The 21,115-nt window shown below is 40.2% G+C and overlaps 1 long non-coding RNA gene across 1 annotated transcript; it reads right to left on the bottom strand.

The window, feature by feature from the left end:
• Positions 1-3,395: 3,395 nt before the first annotated feature.
• Positions 3,396-20,734, bottom strand: LOC147032101 (uncharacterized). Its single transcript, XR_015051938.1, has 3 exons — positions 20,606-20,734; positions 12,393-12,549; positions 3,396-3,694 (listed from the first exon to the last, which is right to left on the bottom strand). It is a non-coding gene; the product is annotated as an uncharacterized LOC147032101 (long non-coding RNA).
• Positions 20,735-21,115: the final 381 nt, after the last annotated feature.

The following is a 21,115-nucleotide window of genomic DNA, read 5'->3' as shown; positions in this document are numbered from 1 at the left end:
GGGCGCACACATTCCGCAGCGCTCATTTCTCGTGTGCGCTTTGTATTTCCCTCTTATCCCGTGGAACCATACACTGGTATCAAGAAAATTGCCCGCAAACAGATTAAAATTATGCTTGGAAACTGATCTGCCAGTTCATTCAGTCTCTTTTGTGGCTCACAATGTAAACTGTTTAAGGTCAAAGCTGAATGCTGATAGACAAAACAAAATAACCAGGTGTGTGTGTGTGTGTGTGTGTGTGTGTGTGTGTGTGTGTGTGTGTGTGTGTGTGTGTGTGTGTGTGTGTGTGTGTGTACATCAGACTCGGTGGCATAATGGATAGAATACAAACTCCGAGTCTGGGAGGTCGGTGGTTGAAACCACGGCCGATTCATACCAAACACTTAAAAACATGGTAAGTGCTGCTTGATTGCTTGACTGAGCATTTATAAAGATACAGCACAGTCAAGCAATGCTGGGAAGGTAATGCCATCCAGTAAAACCCTCGCCAAGAAACAGCTTCAGCAGCATCAACACTCTGTAAGAGTAGCCGACAGTCCATCAAAAAAAGAGTACGACATATATATATATATATATATATATATATATATATATATATATATATATATATATATATATATATATATATATATATATATATATATATATATATATATATATATATATATATATATATATATATATATCCTGGCGTTGGCGCAGTGGTTCGGGCAGCGGCTCGGGATCCAAAAGGTCTTGAGTTCAAGCCCTGTTGGGCCACTGAATTAATACACCAGGGGGTTGACTCAGCCTGTCATCCTTCCGAGGTCGGGGAAGTGAGTACCAGTGTACTGGGCCGGTGTATACCCCGGTTAGAATAGGTGTACCACATCCCTGCCTCGTAATAGGCGACCAGGGTTGCGTCAGGAAGGGCATCCGGCGTAAAACCTGTGCCAAATCATTATGCGGATCATAACGGATGATCCGCTGTGGCGACCCCTAACGGGACCAGCCAAAAGAAGAAGAAGATATATATATATATATATATATATACATATATATACATATATATATATATATATATATATATATATATATATATATATATATATATATATATATATATATATATATATATATATATATATATATATATATATATATATATATATATATACATATATATATAAAAACATATATATATATATATATATATATATATATATATATATATATATATATATGGTACTTATACATTTATTTATTTATATATATACACAAATATTCATATATATATATATATATATATATATATATATACACACACATAATAATACAAGTCTGACATTAAAGATAGGGACCTTCCAGGTGCCATAGAAATTTGCATGCCAACGGACATTGAAGTGCACTGGAGAAAAATCACCGAATCGTCGGACAACATCCATAAATGAAAATATCAATAAATGAAAAAAAAATTGAAAAAAATGCAGGTGAGTGTCCTGAGACAATGGGGAAGGGTGGTAATTTTGTGTGGCGACAGACATCAAAGCCGATACACCAGGAAAAATAACAGAACTGTCAGAAAGCATCCAAAAATGAAAATATAAATAAGTGGAAAAAAGAAAAGAAAATTAATTAAAAAAAAATCAAATGCAGGTAAGCGGGAAAAAGACAATCGGGAGACACTGTTCGAATGCTTACACAATTGTTAAGCACACCCTGCTCGTTTGTATATATATATATATATATATATATATCTATATATATATATTACAGTCAACCCCCGCTTTATCGCGGTTCACCTATCGCTCCCCCGGTTCATCGCGGGTTTTCCCTTGGAACGCAACTAATTTTTTCTGCGGATTCCTCCGGTACATCGTGGTAATAATATATAAAATATAAATTATTTAAGCAATAAGTTATAACACGTGGTGCTCGACCAGTCACACAACGCACGAGACAAAGTTTTGCTTGTGAACTTCGAATATTTTCTACGTTTTTTTCTCCAAGCCCCACGATGCCGCCCAAATGCCCTGCACCTTCTAAGGCTTCTGGCAAGGAACTGAAGCGCCAGAGGAAGGGCCTGACACTCCAGGAGAAGGTTAAGGTGCTCGATATGCTTCAGGAAGGAAAAAGGTTTGCCACTGTTGGACGAGCACTGCTCGTACCCAGCACCTCAAAACTGACCAGACCAGACAAGTCGAGCTCCAGCACCTCAAACCCAATCACTGCCAAACTGACCAGACCCGACAAGTTTTTGGGGAGGCGTCCATTCATCGTGGATTTTCACTTAGCGCGGGGAGGTTTGGAACGTAACTCCCGTGAGAAACGGGGGATTACTGTATATATATATATATATATATATATATATATATATATATATATATATATATATATATATATATATATATATATATATATATATATATATATATATATATATATATATATATATATATATATACTGAAACGCAAAAGAAACTTACCACCTTTAAAACCTTCAAATATCAACAATAACACTGCGTGTAGCAAATGTGTGAACTTATTTGTGGACAATAGTGTCCTCACTGTCAGACAAAACGGTCACGGATGGTCACCTGAACCTTCAATGGCCACTTCATAGCACAGCTGTTGAACAGGCGTTTTGACTGTCAGTAATTAGTCAAGGGGTACGGGATGATTTTAATGAGCTGCACGTGATGTCTTGATATTGGCTTTAAAAAGGCCAGTGCAAAATGGGCATTTCTATCAACATGCCACGATTGTCAAGGGATCAACGGCAGTGTGCCTTGGGCATACTGCAAGGTGGATTGAGCTACCGTGAGGTGGCATGTCGCCTTGGCTGATCATACCAGATGACATCGGCCCTGGTGGACAGAGACACCCTCCACAACTCTGCAGATGACAGATCTCGATCAGGGAGGCCAAGAGTCACCACTGCAAGGCAGGACAGGCAGATGGTCCTAAGTCAGATGGCTTCAGATATTGAGGACTGAGTGGGACAGAATCCAGCAGCAATCCATCCAAAGACTGGTAGGCAGTATGCGCCGACAATGCACTGCCTGTATCCAAAACAATGGACATTTGTAGACAATGGTGGCCACACACGCTATTGAAAGGGGACTGACATTGCACCCTGTGCTGTTCTGTACTGTAGAACAAACTTATGAGATGGTGTATCTTGGTCAAAAACTTGACACGTCATCAATAAAATGGCAATGTTTCAATTAGCAATTTTTGGTTTGTTTTATTTTGAAATGTTACAATTTTATTACATTTCAAACAAGTGGTCAGTTTCTTTTGCGTTTTAGTATATATATATATATATATATATATATATATATATATATATATATATATATATATATATATATATATATATATATATATATATATATATATATAAATATAAGATGATGTTAGTGTTGCTGGGATAATCATTTATTCATAAAATGAAAATATGACAGCGTAACCAGGCATGATTTTGCATAAAGTAATTCACCGATTTTGTAACAAACAAGAAAGAAAAGATGAGTCTTTGGCGATCTTTAATCCATGCACTTCCTCAGGCCCAGTCTGCTGATGCCAGTTATGTGACTTCCTAATTGTCACTCCAACTGCCACCTTGGGATGGAGCTTGGCAGCTGAGAGTGAGGCTCCCTGTTATTATCTTGATGGTTGGCTGGATGTATTAGCATCACCTGCTGTGGATCGGCTGAAAAAAACATTCGAGGTTCTCATGTTAATGGGTAGAAACCTGTCTTTTCAGAGCTCAGCTTGTGTATGAACATTTAAAGGAACTCAACACCACAAGCTTTGCAGCAGAACTGCAAGAAAAAGTAATACAAGAAAAAGTAACAGCAAAACAACAAACATCGCAAGTAGAGCAAACCAGCCTAATCTCCACCCTTGAAGTGGAGGCTGGAGACACAAAGGGAGTAACTGAGAAAGGAAACGGGACAAATACAACAGTTAGTATCTGTTTTTGTTTCATTTGAATATCACCAGTCCATGTCCTGACTTGGCTCAATCATATTTTCATCTCTTCCCCAAACTTAAGGAACATATTTGTGGAAAAGCATTTTTCTTCTGACGATGAGGTCAAGGCTGCCTTTAAGCACTGGATAAGTTAATAGGATACACAGTTCTATTGTGTGAGGTTCACAAAACTAGAGTGTTTACAGAAATGTGTGGACCTCATTGGTGATTATATTACGAAATACATATGCACCACGGCAGAATAAAGATTGATGTTAGTGTGTCTGTCTGTTTCATTTGAATATCATTACCTGTTTTGGAGAAAAAGAAAAGGCATTACTTTTCAATACACCTTGTTTGTGTATGTATGTATATGTGAATGTGTGTAAATATATATATATATATATATATATATATATATATATATATATATATATATATGTATATGTATATATTTGAGGGACACTGGTCAAATGGCCGAGACACTCTGAGAGCCGGATTAAGGGCCTGTTTGCACCTAACCCTCGCTCAACTGGAATGCCCATGGCCGATTGGTCAGCGTGCCAGACTCCTCTCTATGCCGAGGTCTTGATTCAAAATGGAGATTCGAGCAGTCACCTCTACTCAGCAGGAGATTGAATTTAATGGAGAATTATGCACTCCAAAATCCAAATATCCTCTAAAAGGACTTGCATCCAATTGGCTAATCTCAATCAGCGATCGATAAAGGACAGATTTACAAGGGATAACACACAAAAAATATGACCACGGGTCCTGAAGCTCACCTGGATCAGGAGCAACAGCCAACGACGTCATAAAATATGAAAATGTTGTTCATGCACAGAATCTGGTCACGTGATTGGTTGAATAGAAGCCATCTCAATGCTGATTACAGTGATACAAGTTTACAGGTCATGTTTTTGCAGATTACAGGTAATGTATTTAGCTGGGGGTATGGCTGTTTTGGTGATGCAACGCCTTCTGGAGGTTAGGGCAGGAACTTTTTTGCGTTTTTGGCCTGATTAACACGTTAATGAGCGCAGATATTTGATGTGGTCAATATACCTTCATTCGGCATCAGGTTTGAAGGTTGTGGCGAAATTTCATGAAAATCCTATGTTTGGTTCAATGCCTGAAGTGTTTACGGACTCACTGACCGACTTACCTTCGGACACTCCTCGATCACATAAGCTCAATGGACTAATGTCCAGTTGAGCTGAAAGGGATAATGGAAAGGCGGTTTTTGACACAAACATTGTGAGGGGAGACGACATCCTATCTGAACGAAATTATTGATGTGTATTCATATTACAGTTTATTTTACCATACATTTCTGCAAAAACATGAATTAATGGAAATAACTATTCGAATGCTTGCATCCTTAACCAGAATAAATCATTTCTGCAACATTATATATGTACAGGTATAAGAGTGTATATTTGGTCCATATACATTTTTAAACCCCTGGGTCAATTTCCCCAAAATATGCTGTACCACATTGTTTTCACACATAGAAAGTCAACGTCACAAGAAAAACTCAGTTATAAATGAAGTTGATTGAAAAACACATGAACTAACTCGAGAGTTCATGGAACATGATACCATGTGCAGTGTTCAGGTATATACAGGAGGGCCCTTGCCATTCACAGGGTTACATTCTTGAAAATCCCCGTGAACCGCAAATCCTGATGCACATACTTGGGAGTAATGGGGAAAATATGGTTGGGGACTTTGACTTTGAAATTTAAGAATTAAGACCAAAAAATGAAATTTATTTTCTTGATTTGTTAAGATCAAGAAACTTATCTTTAATAATAATGATGATAAACTTGATCCAATAATGCTATGGCAATGTTGATGATGACGATGAAGACGAGTTGATGGAGTTGATGATGTTGTGTCTTTGAATGGGTTATTTTGTTGATGGCCCATGTTAATTCGGTGAACAAATATGGAAAATAATTCGCCAACCCACATTGAGATTTTAGCGCATTGACCACAATCCGCTAACCTTGCCTCAATAAATTCATCGCGATAGAGTGAATCCACAAAGGGGACACCCATGAACGGCAAGGCCCTCCTATACAAAAAAATACTTCAAATATTGTTTTTTAAAAAATGCAGAAGTTTAGCGCTGCTGCGAGCAGTCTGATAAAGCAACCATCCTTATGCATTGCAACAAGACAAAAGTGTCACAATTTAGGAGATGGAGGCTTTATTAATCAGCATCCGGCATAGCCATAATGGCAGCCTCTTATTCACCCCGATACATATGCCACGCCCTCCAATGCGATATTTATATATATATATATATATATATATATATATATATATATATATATATATATATATATATATATATATATATATATATATATATATATATATATATATATATATATATATATATATATATATATATATCATGGTTCTTGGAAGTATTATAAAGTTGATTTGTGTCCTACAGTCTCAAACTATATCATTCAATTTAAGTAGTGGTTTAAAGAGGTTCAATTTAAGCAAAGGTTTAAAGAGATTTATATAATAACAACCAAAAGTACCCATCCCCAGTGATGGGAAATGTGATTGGGCATTTCAGTTCCCATCACTGCCAACATTCTTCCTCCCCACTTCCCATTGACTTTCAAGGCTTGTGCTGGAAATGTTTATGAGATCGAAAGGCTTGTTCTGACCATCTCTTTTGGATTGGCCTAATGGAATTGTCTTCGGGCATTATGTCGAGGCTGTTTGTGAGCTGTAATGGAAGCATCTGAACGGGCCATTTTTCTATGTACAGTGTTTTGGGGCAGTTCTTGCATTGTAATGGAATGTCGACGTGCCTGCATTCATTCTTTCGCAGCAGAATTTTCTCGTGATCTGTAGTGGTTATCTTCTCTGTGTGTTCTTTTTCTAGCTCTCTCTCACATTTGTGTTCAGCTACCATCTCTGCCACATTTGCCCTTCTGGCTTGCATATGTTGCCTCACTGGCTCTCTCTCTTTTCGTCATAAGTTTTCATCCCTTTCCGTGGCATGATTGGATAGGGAAGAGGAAAAGGATTGAGGAGGAAGAAGAAGGAAGAGTGGTTAAAGTATTAGAAAGTTATGAAGGTCTCGGCACGGCAAAATTTCCCATGGCTAATAGTCTCTTCACGCACGTTCAAACCGAATATCTAACCATGCCAACAGTTTTCAACCAATGAAATCGATTATTACCTTTCCAGTGGGAGATAATCAGCTGAAGGTAGAGGGCAGGGGTTGGAGTTCAAAACCGCAGACATTTTTTGGAAGCAAAATACGTTGCCAGCGAAACAAGAAGATGACATATTATGCGGATGTACATAGAAACACTCCGCAGGGACCCAATTAGATCGGATGACATGGACGGCAATGTTACGCACTTGTGGCGCCACTTTAATTATTAATAAACAATTAATATTAATAAAGAGATGCATAGTATTAAAGAAGACTGGATTTTTTTTATTTTTGTGAATCAAGGCTCGTGGAAGAGCAAGAACATAAAACAGACAATGACGTTCACGGCAGCAACGAAAGGTTATGGATGATTAATTGGATACATCCAATTAATGAATGGAAATGGGAACGGGTCAAAACGTAAGGCAGGATTTATTTGGTGTGCTTCAGGCATAAATCAAAATGCATAAACATACGGCGTATAAGCAGTAAGCACAGGTGCATAGGCACAGAATGCTAGCTTGATTGCTCGATGCCTCAAAAAACGCAACTCGGGAGATGTATTGAAGCCAAAACACTGATATTGCTTATGTGCATAGATGACACATCATGTTTATATAGCTTGGATTGATTCCAATTCCACTGGGATATAAAGGAATTATCCTGTAGGCCAGAAGGCTTAAAAGCCTGGGGCCTATACAAACTGTGTGCCACAGAACGAACGCCTGTGACGCCAGTGGGCTGCAATCTTCCGACATTGGATAATGCTTCCAATCGTTGCTTTTGGTGTTTTTCACACAGAAGAGAAAAGTTACAGGGAACTCATGGTGATTGTGAATATGACACTTCTGTTTAGGGAAATTTTACCTCACGTCCTGCTGAGTGTATTATTTAATTACATGGCATTTCAATAAGTACTTTTTTCCCCTAATTTTTCTCGGATTTAACTGTAGATTTCGACATAATTATTTAGGCCATCAGTTCCAATCGTAAAAATATTTGAATCAAATTTCGAATATAAGCTTTCAATAAGCATATACAGTACAATAATCTGGCCAGGAGCCAATCACATTGCACCTCGTCTCTTCACACACGGCCAATCAGCATAACAGCTAACAGATGAATGGACAGCCATCCTTCATATTGTTGTAGTATTCCCGCCTGCCCGGCGTGCGAACGACTGCGTTTCACCAATAGCAGCCGGTTCGCCCACCGAACGGACAATCCAGTCGTGACTTTCTGCAATGGCGTCAGAAACCAGTCACGAGTGGGTTTTCAATCCCACCACAACCTTGTCCGCACCCTACCCGCACTACAGGGTCCGATCGCCAAATCTTCGATTTATCTAATATTCGGGCAGGAAGGTTACCGAGAGGTTGTACCTCAACGGGACCGCTTGGAAACAAGCCGCTTAAGCAGCCCGCTTCCTTTTGGGATAACCGAGCGGGATAATATCGCGCAGTCCCGTTGGACCCGATCACTTTACCGGGTATTTAAAAACCAACTAATATTCTGCAATACAAGATGGCATTTCAATGGGGACATGGACGCAACGAACAGGTTTACATTTAAACCAGCACATTTATTTACTCTACGTATGCAGGAACAACCATGCAGTCATTCAAAAACACCAACATGCACGTATACAGAACAAGCAATGAATGTGGCATGGCACGTGGGCAAGACAAGGCACTACAACCGTCTACAAGTAATTATTAATGTACAGTCACTTACACAGTTTGATTTACGGGACTCCGCGCCACAACATTCATTCGAAAGAAAAGCAGGAAAAAGACCCCATCAAAGGCAATGGGGTCAGACTGGACCTCTTGGGTCTTTATGGCGTGGGACTTGGCAGACCGAACGAGTCCCACGAGACCGTTGCAGGTTACCTGCACCCTCGTGGTGTCTGGCTTGGGCAACCCGTGACATCCCGTCCCCACAGCAGCTAGGGTAGCCGCGGTCGAGCTCGGGCCTTGCCGAGCGGCCGGGTGATTCGGTCTCAGTCGGCAACTCGTTTGAGAGTTACGAACGGGTCTTTGCTCTCTTAGAGTTGATGCTCTGTAAGAACCTGTCCGTCCCTCAGTGATGCTCGAACTGCGCCGAAGCCCGCTCACCTCGGACCGCCTGTCGCTGGCTGGCGAGCTCTCTCCGGCTCTCTCCACACGAACGCGCAGTTCCGCGAGACACAACAGGCAAGGCTTCACCTCCAGCTCGCATCTACTTCGCGACGCCCGGACTCTCCACCGACTGCAAGCTCCAAGTTCCCAACTCCACCACGAGCCCAGACTTCCACGCAGCTCCTTGGCTTCTGGCTTCCTCCCGACTCCCCGACCTCTCCAGACTGACTCAGGCCGACCGATCAACTCGACTCGACCCAACTCGAACGCGAGCTTGGCGCTCTGCTCGTCCTTTTAGAGGGCTGGTGAGACGCGGTTTGGCCTCCGATCCTCGACCTCTGACCTCTGCGTGGAAAGCGGACGTGCGCGAGATCACCAAGCTTGATCCGACGACCAAACGTCCCGCGTCGGCCTACAGCGTCACCGCTCGATATGGACTCGCCGCGGCTGGCGTGAAGATGGAGTCGTTTCGGAGACGAAAGTGAGGCGATGTTTGTGGTGTGGAGATGTTGACGGTTGCTGGCGAAGTGGTGAGGATGGCGTGGTTTGGTGAGAGGCAGGTGTGGTTGTGGTGGTGGTGGTGGTGGTGGTGGTGGTGGTGGAAGGCGGTTGGTCTGAAGCGGTTGTTGAGAGCGATGTTGGTGGTGGTGGTGGTTGTTGTAAAGCGGTTGTTGAGAAAGATGTTGGTGGTGGACGTAGTTGGTCCAAAATAACGATAGTAAAGAATAACGGCTAACTCAAAGATCACAGCCCGGTTTACATGAATAGTTCCCTTTAAACAACGGTGGGGAAATCTATCTGGACACGGACTTATCGGCAGAACTGATCGAGGGACCTTTATGGTGTTCTGTCAATTTCCACAGCCGTAACTATATATATATATATATATATATATATATATATATATATATATATATATATATATATATATATATATATATATATATATATATGTATATATGTATATATATATATATATATATATATATATATATATATATATATATATATATATATATATATATATATAAATATATATATATATATATATATATATATGTCTATCGATTCCAGGTTTTCCCGCCATTTTCCCCAGTGTCTATTACGCGGCCCTATCTTAAATGTTACTTTAGTTATTGGTGCTTGTTGTTTGTGTCATTTATAACGTTCTTAAAAACAGTAAGTTTCTTGTTTGGAATGATTTTCAATTTTGTTTGATTGCCAGGAAGACAGACAGACTAAAGTATTATCTCACTCCTCTCTGCACACGTGCTGTTGGGACGAATTCTGAACCAAGGTACGGTAAAATGACAGACCTGTCTTCTTAGCCATCTTCCAATTTGTGTTCACAACATAACATTCAATTTAAATACAGTGCTCCCTCACCTATCGCGGTTAATACGTTCCAGACCCACCCGCGATAGGTGAAAATCCGTGAAGTAGAAACCACATATTAATTTAAATATTTAAATATATTTAAACACATTTTAAACGTATTTTACACCATTATACAGCATCCACACACTCTTATTAACATTCCCCACACACATTTAATCAGTTATTTAAAAAAAAAAATAAACATTTTTCATCGGAAATGCGACTTCATGGGGCTGCAAAGCCTAAGACCAAAAATAATTTAAAAAATACTATATTGTACTATGAAATATAAAAAAAACGTATTCTGGGTACTGACCTATGAAGATATGACGATGATGATGATGATAGCTGTGCAGTACTGATGACGATGAAGATGACGATGATGAGATGAATGTAGTACTGCACAGCCAAGATGAGCATTAAATCTCTTCTACTGGAGGCGCCTCTTCATCAGGCACCTCTTCATTGAAAACCCGCGATGTAGTGAAGCCGCGAAAAGTGAACCGCGATATAGCGAGGGAGCACTGTACTTTGTTCCTTGATTATAAATGGACGATCGTAAACACTTTGAGTGCATGGGGTAATGAAAGTTTGGACAATCAAGCTCCCTTCAACAAGGAAAGGGTGGAGCTTGACTTGCACCTCATCACCTCCACAATCGAAGGTCGATGCATCTGTTGAGAATTGAACCAATTTCATTTAAATATTTACATTCCATATGCAGAATGGAAATTTATATAATGTCCATAGTCTACATGGGATTGCACGGAGTGTAACGAGGGGTCACATGCTCCTGTACCACCTTAAAAGTTGAATGAGGAAATTAGGATGGTATTTGGCCCATAATTGTCTTGCACTCCTGAGTTAATTGTTGCTACTGCTGTAAACAACATTTTTCTTGAAGTTTTATGTAAGTCTAAATAATCTGATCTTGATCAGTTGACCCAAATTGTAATAACATGAGTAGCTTGGTGGTTAAGTGGGAAAAGCCTTTTTCCATTGTACTCATTTATTGCGGGTTCAATTCACAAGATTGTTCAATGTAAATTTCCACCCAATGTGATCGGAGTGTCAAACTGTCCATCATTCATTTTTTGTTACTTGTTGTCAAGGCCTTCCCCACAACCCAATATAAATGCTTATAAGTTAGAAAGAAGTGAAACAACATTTTTTTTTTGGACAATTGTATCTCACTTGCAAAGAACCTGTCATTATAGACGTGATAATTTCCACACAATTGACATGACAGGATAATTTGAAAACTGGGTATTATCGATAAAAAGATGAATCAAACTCCGAAAAAAAAATGTGCAAGTCATTCTACAATCCACCAATTATCTGTGTTATAATACACTGAAAACTAGTTCAGTTGGAATCACTAACACATATTAGTATCAGGTGACAAGTGACGTCATCTCTTCCAAAACTTTGAGTGGTAATGCTTCACTAAACATAAAGGCAGCACTGTTCACACACACTATGAATTAACTGCTTAAACAGCAACAAACCTTCTAAAAAGGATTCCAATTCACAGTGGTTACGGATTTGGACCACAAGCAAGACATTTTTACACTTTCATAATGTGGAGACCATTAGGTCTACAAGAAGATGTCATAATGTGCATTTATTGATTATTTAAAGCTTGCTGCATGTATAATTCCTGTTGCTTGTCTTATTGAACCATTAACGGCCGTCAAAGAAGCCTGCCAAGTGAGTTTACATGAGTCGCATTTGTCGAAATTTACCTTTAAATCCAATAAGTAGTCTGGAAAGTGGAAAGTCTTGTCGTGCCACCCACCGTTCCTTTTAATTGCATATATTGTAATGTGACCGGTAGGCCTACAGGGTGTACAATGCTCCAACACTCAGTCAGTACATGCAGTGGAAAACATGCATATTCGCCTGAAAAGGAAGAGGAAGTATTATATAAACACAAAACCAAAACACATCTTCCTTAAAATGATATAATCCCTGTGGGTTCGATTATACATTAAGAAATCATTATTTTCTTTACAGGAGTGAGGCTCATGGAAGAGCAAGAAAGAATTGACAGTAGGACAAACATCAAAGGAAAGAGTAAGCAGGAAAATAGGAGAAGGAGGCAACACTGAGACTCACAAACCAACTAGCAAATTTTACATTCAAACCAAAGTTGATCTTAATCGTAATATAATTACAATAATTACAAAAACTTTTAATCGGAAGTTGTTTCGTTTGACTTCGCATTCGCCTTTCCCACCCCCCAACCTCCCTTCCTCCAGCTTCCCCCCCCCCCACCCCATCTTTATTTATCTAAGTAACATCCATTTTATATGGAAACTCTTCATAGTCTCTAACGAAAAATACAAGACTATTTCTACCAAAACAGCTCGGTTGAAATTCACTCCAATAATATTTTTGCAACGTATTGGACAAAGGCGGACACGATGATGGTGGAAAAGTTAGTGCTCTATCATTATCATCAAAACATGAATTGTTATTTATTTGATCATTGTACGAGGGTCAATCGGCGATCGAGAAGTTATACGAAAGATGCTCATCATAGCCCAATAAACGACATATTTCTTTCTTCTCAATAAATATATTTAGTAATTGAAAAATACAAACAATAACTTGGCGTATCTTAGACTCTTGTGAGTGTTTCGTTCATAAAAAAAAAACTTTCTGAACACCCTCGTGAATTACCCAAACTGAGCTCCTATTTTATTGCTCATTTCACAGGTTACGGAATGAACCTATTTGATGAAAGAGTTTTTGATATCGGCTGTCCTGAGTGCATGATAGCAATTTCCCATACCTTCCCTGTGCATGCAAGCGGAACGTTCGACTAATGGCTTGTGACCCCTATTATCCATGTGCATTAGAACAGAAGAGGCGACTTGGCAAAAAACGTAAAGGTTTGCTGATGAAAATGAGACGCCATGGTAGAAAGAGCGACCCCACCCTCCAATGGTAATGTGGGGAAAAGTATTTCCTCTGGCTCGTCTCCCTAAAGCAGTATCGATCCGTGCAGTGTGCATCGGGTGAAAACAGGAGGGCGAGTCCTTGTGATGGATGGGGTTGCCAATATCGCTGAGCAAACGTGTTAGCAAAGTGTCGACAAAGACAATTATCCTGGCATCACCTTCTAATGGAAACGCATTATACTTGGCTAATATCTACCCAGGGAACTGCAGGAATTGGACAAGAACCGAGTGGCAATGGCTTTCTTGCAAGAGCTACGACATAAAATGTTTGTCACTGGGGTTTTCTAGCCAACGCCAAAATAATGTCCAAAGTGAAAGTTCAGGCACAGGTCCGTGGCAACAAAATCTGATAGCTTCACATAGCATTTTATTACGGGTAACATTTGACGACTTCAGTTTTATCCTTAAAGGCATCAAGGTTTATCACACAGAGAAATCCTAACAATCTGTGAAGGCATCCTCCTTCCCTTCCAACTACTTCTTCCATCCCAACCCACATCTCTGGTTGAATCAAATTATATTGCCTCATCGGCTATACAAACATGTATGTGTGTGTGTATATATATATATATATATATATATATATATATATATATATATATATATATATATATATATATATATATATATATATATATATATATATATATATATATATGCAGTATTGGGGTGGATAACATTGGGATTGTTGCGATTATACATTTTAAAAAGAAAAATCGGTGCATTAAACCAAAAATGAAGGAGATATGTATGCTTTGTTAACCAAAGCAATAAACAAGCAAGGGCAGAACCAGTCTCAAGCGAAGTTTCAGCCACTTCCCAGCTACCTTCCTCAGGCCTGTGGAATCTCACTGGGAAGCGGGCAAAACGTCGCCCGAGACCGGGTCTGCTGTTACTTATTTATTACGAGCTGTTACCTGTTACCACCTGTCGCTTCAATGATGCCAATACTAAATATGGGGATTGGGGGGAGAAAGAGAAAAAGAGAGAGAGAGAGAGAGAGAGAGAGAGAGAGAGAGAGAGAGAGAGAGAGAGAGAGAGAGAGAGAGAGAGAGAGAGAGAGAGAGAGAGAGAGAGAGAGAGAGAGAGAGAGAGAGAGAGAGAGAGAGAGAGAGAAAGGAAAGGAGGGAGGGGGCACAAGGAGGGCGTAGGAGCAAGGAGGGATGTGGGAGCAAGAAGGGGTGGGGGAAGGGAAGACAGTGTGAGGCGAGAGGAAATGAAGGCAGACGTGTGGTGGAGCGTTAATCACGATTCATATGGTTTCATCAAAATTATTCTGCATAGAATATCAGTGAAGATGGAACCAAAATATTGTCTGAAATCCATTTTCTACTGGCCATACTATAAAAATGGCCCAGTGACAAACACCGCACAGCCACGTTCGGAGACAGACACTGCCCAGAAATGTCCAGAGACAACCTTCTATTCAGACATAAATACCGCCCAGACATGTTCAGACACAAACACAGCCTTGACGCAACTGGAGCCAAGTTGTCCAGAGACAAACACTGTTCGGACACATCTAGAGACAAACACTTCCCGGACAGGTGCAGAGACAAACAATGCCCAGACATGTCCAGAGACAAACAATGCCCAGACACGTTCAGAGCCAATCACTACCAGGACACGTCCAGAGACAAACAGCACCCTAACACATCTGGGGACAAACAGCACCCTAACACATCTGGGGACAAACACCCGTCCAGACAAAAACACCGCCCAGACTTACCCAGAGCCAAGCTGTCCAAAGACAAACACCTGTCCAACATAAATACCGCCCGGACATGTTCTGAGACAAACACCACCTGGACGCATCCAGAGCCAAGCGGTCCAGAGACAAACACTGCTCGGACACATCCAGAGACAAACTCCCATCCAGACACATCCGGAGATAAACTCCTGTCCAGACAGAAATACTGCCCTGACACATCTGGAGACAAACACTGCTCCAATGCTTCCAGAGACAAACACCACCCCAAATCATCCAGAGATGAACACTGCCCCGACGCGTCTGGAGACAAACTCCTGTCTGGATAAAAATACCGCCAGGACACGTTCGGAAACAAACACCGCCTGGATGCATCCGTAGCTAAGCTGTCCAGAGACAAACCCTGCTTGTACAGATCCAGAGACAAATACCACCCCGACGCATCCGGAGACAAACACCACTGCGATGCGTCCAGAGACAAACACTGCCCATCTGGTCCATTTAGTTGTGAGGTCAAGCAATGAATGTTTGTCTCCTTTTAGTCATGAGGTCAAGCAGTGAATGCATTAAATCATATAGCTCAATGGAGCTGGTTAATTTTGGCACATTCCAAAATGTTTTGTTCACTCCATATAATTCTCTAAACAGTAGAAAAAGACAAGCTTAGTGCTTTGGAAATTTCACATTGTCTTGTGTAATATATAATATATATATATATATATATATATAATATATATATATATATATATATATATATATATATATATATATATATATATGAAGAAGGAGGGATGATAGCTTTTCTTTCTTAAAGTAAATAGGTATATCGGCTTAGTATAAGACACGTTATCTCTTTAAATTATCAGGTTTCACTCCAGATTTTGACACTTATTTAGTCCGGATGATATCGGATCCTCAAAGCCAAAATAATATTTTGATGATATACTTTAATTAGTCCGTGAGAGTACATCGTGGAAAATCATATCATATAATTCATGAAATCGCTCCAGGCTCCTAATTTGAAGTTTTTGTTTTGGCCGAAAACACACCCCGACACACTGATGAACTTCTGAAACTTTGATGACGATCCATTTGGCCATCTCTGAGAAAAATGGTAACACTTAGACAGACAGACAAACAAACATCTCTCTTACTGTATAGACTTGCAGGGTACCCACCTGCAAGAGGTTCTGCAATGGAGTGAAATTGTTGTCATGGACACTGGTTTCTCATTGCCATTTGGGACTTTTATTTTTGCCTTGTGGGACTTTTCCCTTTGACACGTGAGACTTTTCTCTTTGCCATGTGGGACTTTTTTGATGCTACATAGGACATTTTGCTATACTACCAATCCAGATGAGCAGAACCTGAAAAAAATAAGATGGGGGGAAAATAAATAATTATTTTTATTTTGCACCAGTTTACGAATTGGGGGATTTTTTTTATTATGGTCGTTAGTGACTCTCCAGTGTTACTGCAGAAGGCTCTCAGGTGGGAGGTCTTAGGGGTGTTCGGGTTATAATGGGGTCCATAGGATCTTAGGGTCTTTGGGTCCTAAATGGTTTTATGGGTCTAAAGGGTTTTAAAGGTCAAAAGGATCTGAGAGGTCAAAAAAGTCTTAAGGGTCTTAAATGGTCTGAGGGTTATAAAGGGGTTTTTTTGTATACTTTGTCGAGGCACGTATAAGAGCTAACACATAAAGCACAGTCGGGGGGGGGGGGCATGAGACAAGAGGGGCAAGAGATGGGAGAACAAAACAGTGGGGAACAGAGACATTAGAAGATCTGTGGAAGGGAGTCTACAGGGTCTACATGGTTTTAGGGGCCTGAAGGGGTCTTTTTGGTCTTGGTGGTCTTAAAGGTCTTAAAGGTCTTAGAGGGTCTTAAGGATGTTAGGGCATTTTTTTCAGTTGGTCTTAAGAGTCTTGGTGTCTTAAGGGGTCTTAAGGCTCTAAATGGTATTCGGGTATGAACGGGTCTTTGGGGTATCAAGTGGTCGAAAGGTACAGAGTAGTCTAGAACTCACATGCACGCATGCACTGATGCACACACAGATGGATACACTGACACATGCGTGGATACTTTTATCGTATATATGTATATATATATATATATATATATATATATATATATATATATATATATATATATATTTATCGTATATATTTATCGTATATATTTATCATATATATATATATATATATATATATATATATATATATATATATATATATATATATATATATATATATATATATATATATATATATATATGCCTGGTGTTGGCGCAGTGGTTAGGGCAGCGGCTTGGGATCCAAGAGGTCCTGAGTTCAAGCCCCGTTGGGCCACTGAATTAATACACCAGGGGGTTGACTCAGCCTGTCATCCTTCCGAGGTCGGCGAAATGAGTACCAGTATACTGGGCCGGTGTATACCCCGGTTAAAATAGGTGTACCATATCCCTGTGTCGTAAGAGGCGACCAGGGTTGCGTCAGGAAGGGCATCCGGTGTAAAACATGTGCCAAATCACTATGCGGATCATACGGATGATCCGCTGTGGCGACCCCTCACGGGAGCAGCCGAAAGAGGAAGAAGAAGAAGATATATATATATATATATATATATATATATATATATATATATATATATATATATATATATATATATATATATATATATATATATAATGAGTGGCATTGATGAAAAGGATCGATTATGACAATCTGAATGGTGAATAAGTTGAGTTGAACAGTAAATAAGATGAAAGCAGAGGCGTTCCAATATCTCACAGAACAATTTGAAAGGTGCAACAGTCGCCATTCCACTGTCTTTCCAACCCCTCAACATAGTGGCCAAGCCAAGGAACTGATGATGTCATCTGTTCCAATTATTGGATTCGCTAGATATCCCTTATTGTCGGGTTTTCCGTCTGTGTGTGTGCGTATGTGTGTCTGCAACGCGAGGCTCCACGGCACGAACCAGCAAACCGATTTCGATGAAACTTTGCCAACAGGTGCCATATGGTCTGGGAATGTGCGCGTTTGAATTTCATTGCCTAGCAAACACCCGTTGCTGTGCAGCGCCGAAAAACCTTGTACAGTATTTTCAATACTTGTCCTTCAGTTTTGAATGTAGAGAAGTGAGACCGAAATACTTTGAGATATTTAGAAAATTTTACTCTAGCCGATTTTTGATTGAGGTTTTATTTTTCAAATGGTAGTCCTTCAAAAACCGGGTGTCTATTCACCGTCATTTTTTATGAGGGGCTTAGGAAAGTGGGCGGAGCTTAGGGAAAGTGGGAGTGGTTGATGAAAAGTGGGAGTGGCGTAGGAAAGTGGGCGTGGCTTATGCAAAATATTGTGTGGCTCAGGAGGTGTGGTCAAACAAGAGCATTGAGAGCGGTTTATTAGGTTTTCCGTGTGTGTGTGTGTGTGTGTGTGTGTGTGTGTGTGTGTGTGTGTGTGTGTGTGTGTCTGCAACACGAGGCTCCACAGCACAAACCAGCAAACCGATTATTTTTCAAATGGTAGTCCTTCAAAAATAGGGCGTCTATTTACCGTCATTTTTATGAGGAGTGCCAGTTGGCAAAATACACAATAGGCAAAATCTTGCCAGGAAGAGGAACAATTGTATGTGAACCAATACGTCTTGGCAATGAATCTTCATCGGTGGATCGGTCAGAATGAAAAGCATCGTATCCAGTGCTTCAATCCTAGCGAATCCCTCGTCGCCTACCGGCTTGTTATTATTTCTTTGCATCATGGGTCCTCAATCATAACCTGACAAGAATCAAGTCGATAGCATTTCCCGTTTCAGAGAAGAAGAGTTTTTAAGTTTTTGATTGAATCCAAGCTGGTTGCAATGGTGATTGCAAAATCAAAATTTGGAAAAAAGAAGGCATTAGTTCCCATTTGCCCCATTATAGCATGGGAAGTTTCAACTTAATTGGAGCAAGAGTCCTGGAAATAACATTTTTTAGGGTTACACCAACATGGAAAAGTACTCCAAGATTGTGTCACTTATGATATCATCAATTTCGATCAATATAATTTGACTTGTCATTGCTTGACCATGTGACCGATCAAAACAAAATTTCATATTCCAAGTTGTTATTGTGGTGTCGATGCCATAAAAAAGGTTTCATGTTTATTCGAAAATTTTCTTTTTTACCTCAACGTGGCTGGAAAACGGCTTCACCGATGGCATCATGCTATTTGAAAAATTTTGCACCATGGGTAGTTGATTATATTCTGAGAAGAAGAGAAGATTTTTGAAGTTTTTGGCTAAATCCAAGCTGGTTGCCATGGTGATTGCAAAATCACAACTCGGAAACAATACACGTCAGTTCCTATTTGCTCCCAAATTTCTGTGAAGTTTCAACTTAATCAGAGCAGCGGTGCTGATGCTACAGCTTCCATAAAAATTCGACGGAAACAATAATAATAAAATACTGACAACAAAACAGGAGACCAAGCATTTGTATGCTTGGTCCCCTTATAAATTTAGTGTTTCAAACAACTGAATTATTGAGGAGCCAATGAGAATATGGAGGATAGATCACACAACTGATGCCTAAGTTCAAAAATATATATCTTTATTACCATAACAAAAATCCCGACACATAAGTTATAATCTTTAAATATTGTTACGGCCACGGGTACCGTGTATTATAAGGGGGTTAATCCTTGGTTGTCCTCAGAAGAACCGGACCTGGGGCCACCGCTCACAATTAATTTCGTGGTACAGTGGGCTGCTTAACAACCACAAACACCAATCAGTTAACCACGAGTTACAGTATCCACCATCTAATTTTCCGCTTAACTAGAGGTCACGTGGCTTCCTGAACGGGGAGCGTGCCCTCAGCGATGCACCAATCTTATCTTGATTAGATCTTAAGAAGGGTGGCCGAGCATTTACCGCTGGTGGACACCGACTATGACAGGTTAATTTGTTTGGAACTTACCTCCCAGTCTATCTAGGTTCGGACAATTCTGGATCAATGGAAGGAAATGACAAGCACAGACAGGTTAAAACGTCAACAAGGAATTTATTATTTCAAAAAATAAATAAACTGAAGAACTTTATAATTCCTTGTGGTGTAAATGGATGAATCCAAATTAATAAAAATAATCTCAAACAAATGAAGTATTCAACAGGCATTTATAGAAAAATAGACAAAGGGCAGATGCTTATCACTATGCCTTGCTTAACAATTAAACATGAGACATGGGTACCCAGCGGATTGTTCGGGGGGGGGGGGGCAAAGAAATCTGGTCTCAGCTTACCAAGGCAGAAGTCATCGTGCATCGACTAAAATGACCCAAAATGTGTGAGCGTGCCTTGGTCTGCTGCCAGCGCCCTGCCTCGCCATGCACCCACCCGCAAACAGGGTCAAACACCAATCGACATCACGTCGTCACCCCCAGGAACCAGGGACGCCAATAATCAGGTACGTCAAGAGCAGAATCAGCAGGAAAGGTCCAACTGTCACCAACGGTCAGGAGCTATCAGGAGCTGTTACCAACGGTCAGGAGCTATCAGAGGTTGTAACCAATGGGCAGAAGCTATCAGTTGCTGTAACCAATGGTCAGGATCTATCACCAATTGTCAGGAGCTGTAAGGAGCTGTAAGCAATGGTCAGGAGCTGTCACCAACTGTAACCAATGTTCAGGGGCTGTAAGGAACCGTCAGGAGCTATCAGGAGCTGTCACCAACCGTCAGGAGCTATCAACAACTGTCAGGAGCTATTACCAACTGTCAGAAATGCGGTCCTCTCGTCCTTTTTATAGGCGACC

The sequence above is a fragment of the Eptatretus burgeri genome, chromosome 2 (genome assembly GCF_056783735.1).
Source record: "Eptatretus burgeri isolate ZD-2024b chromosome 2, Ebu_testis_v1, whole genome shotgun sequence".
Lineage (NCBI taxonomy): Eukaryota > Metazoa > Chordata > Myxini > Myxiniformes > Myxinidae > Eptatretus > Eptatretus burgeri.
The sequence above is the reverse complement of the archived record's forward strand: the minus strand, read 5'-3'. Positions and strand labels throughout refer to the sequence as shown.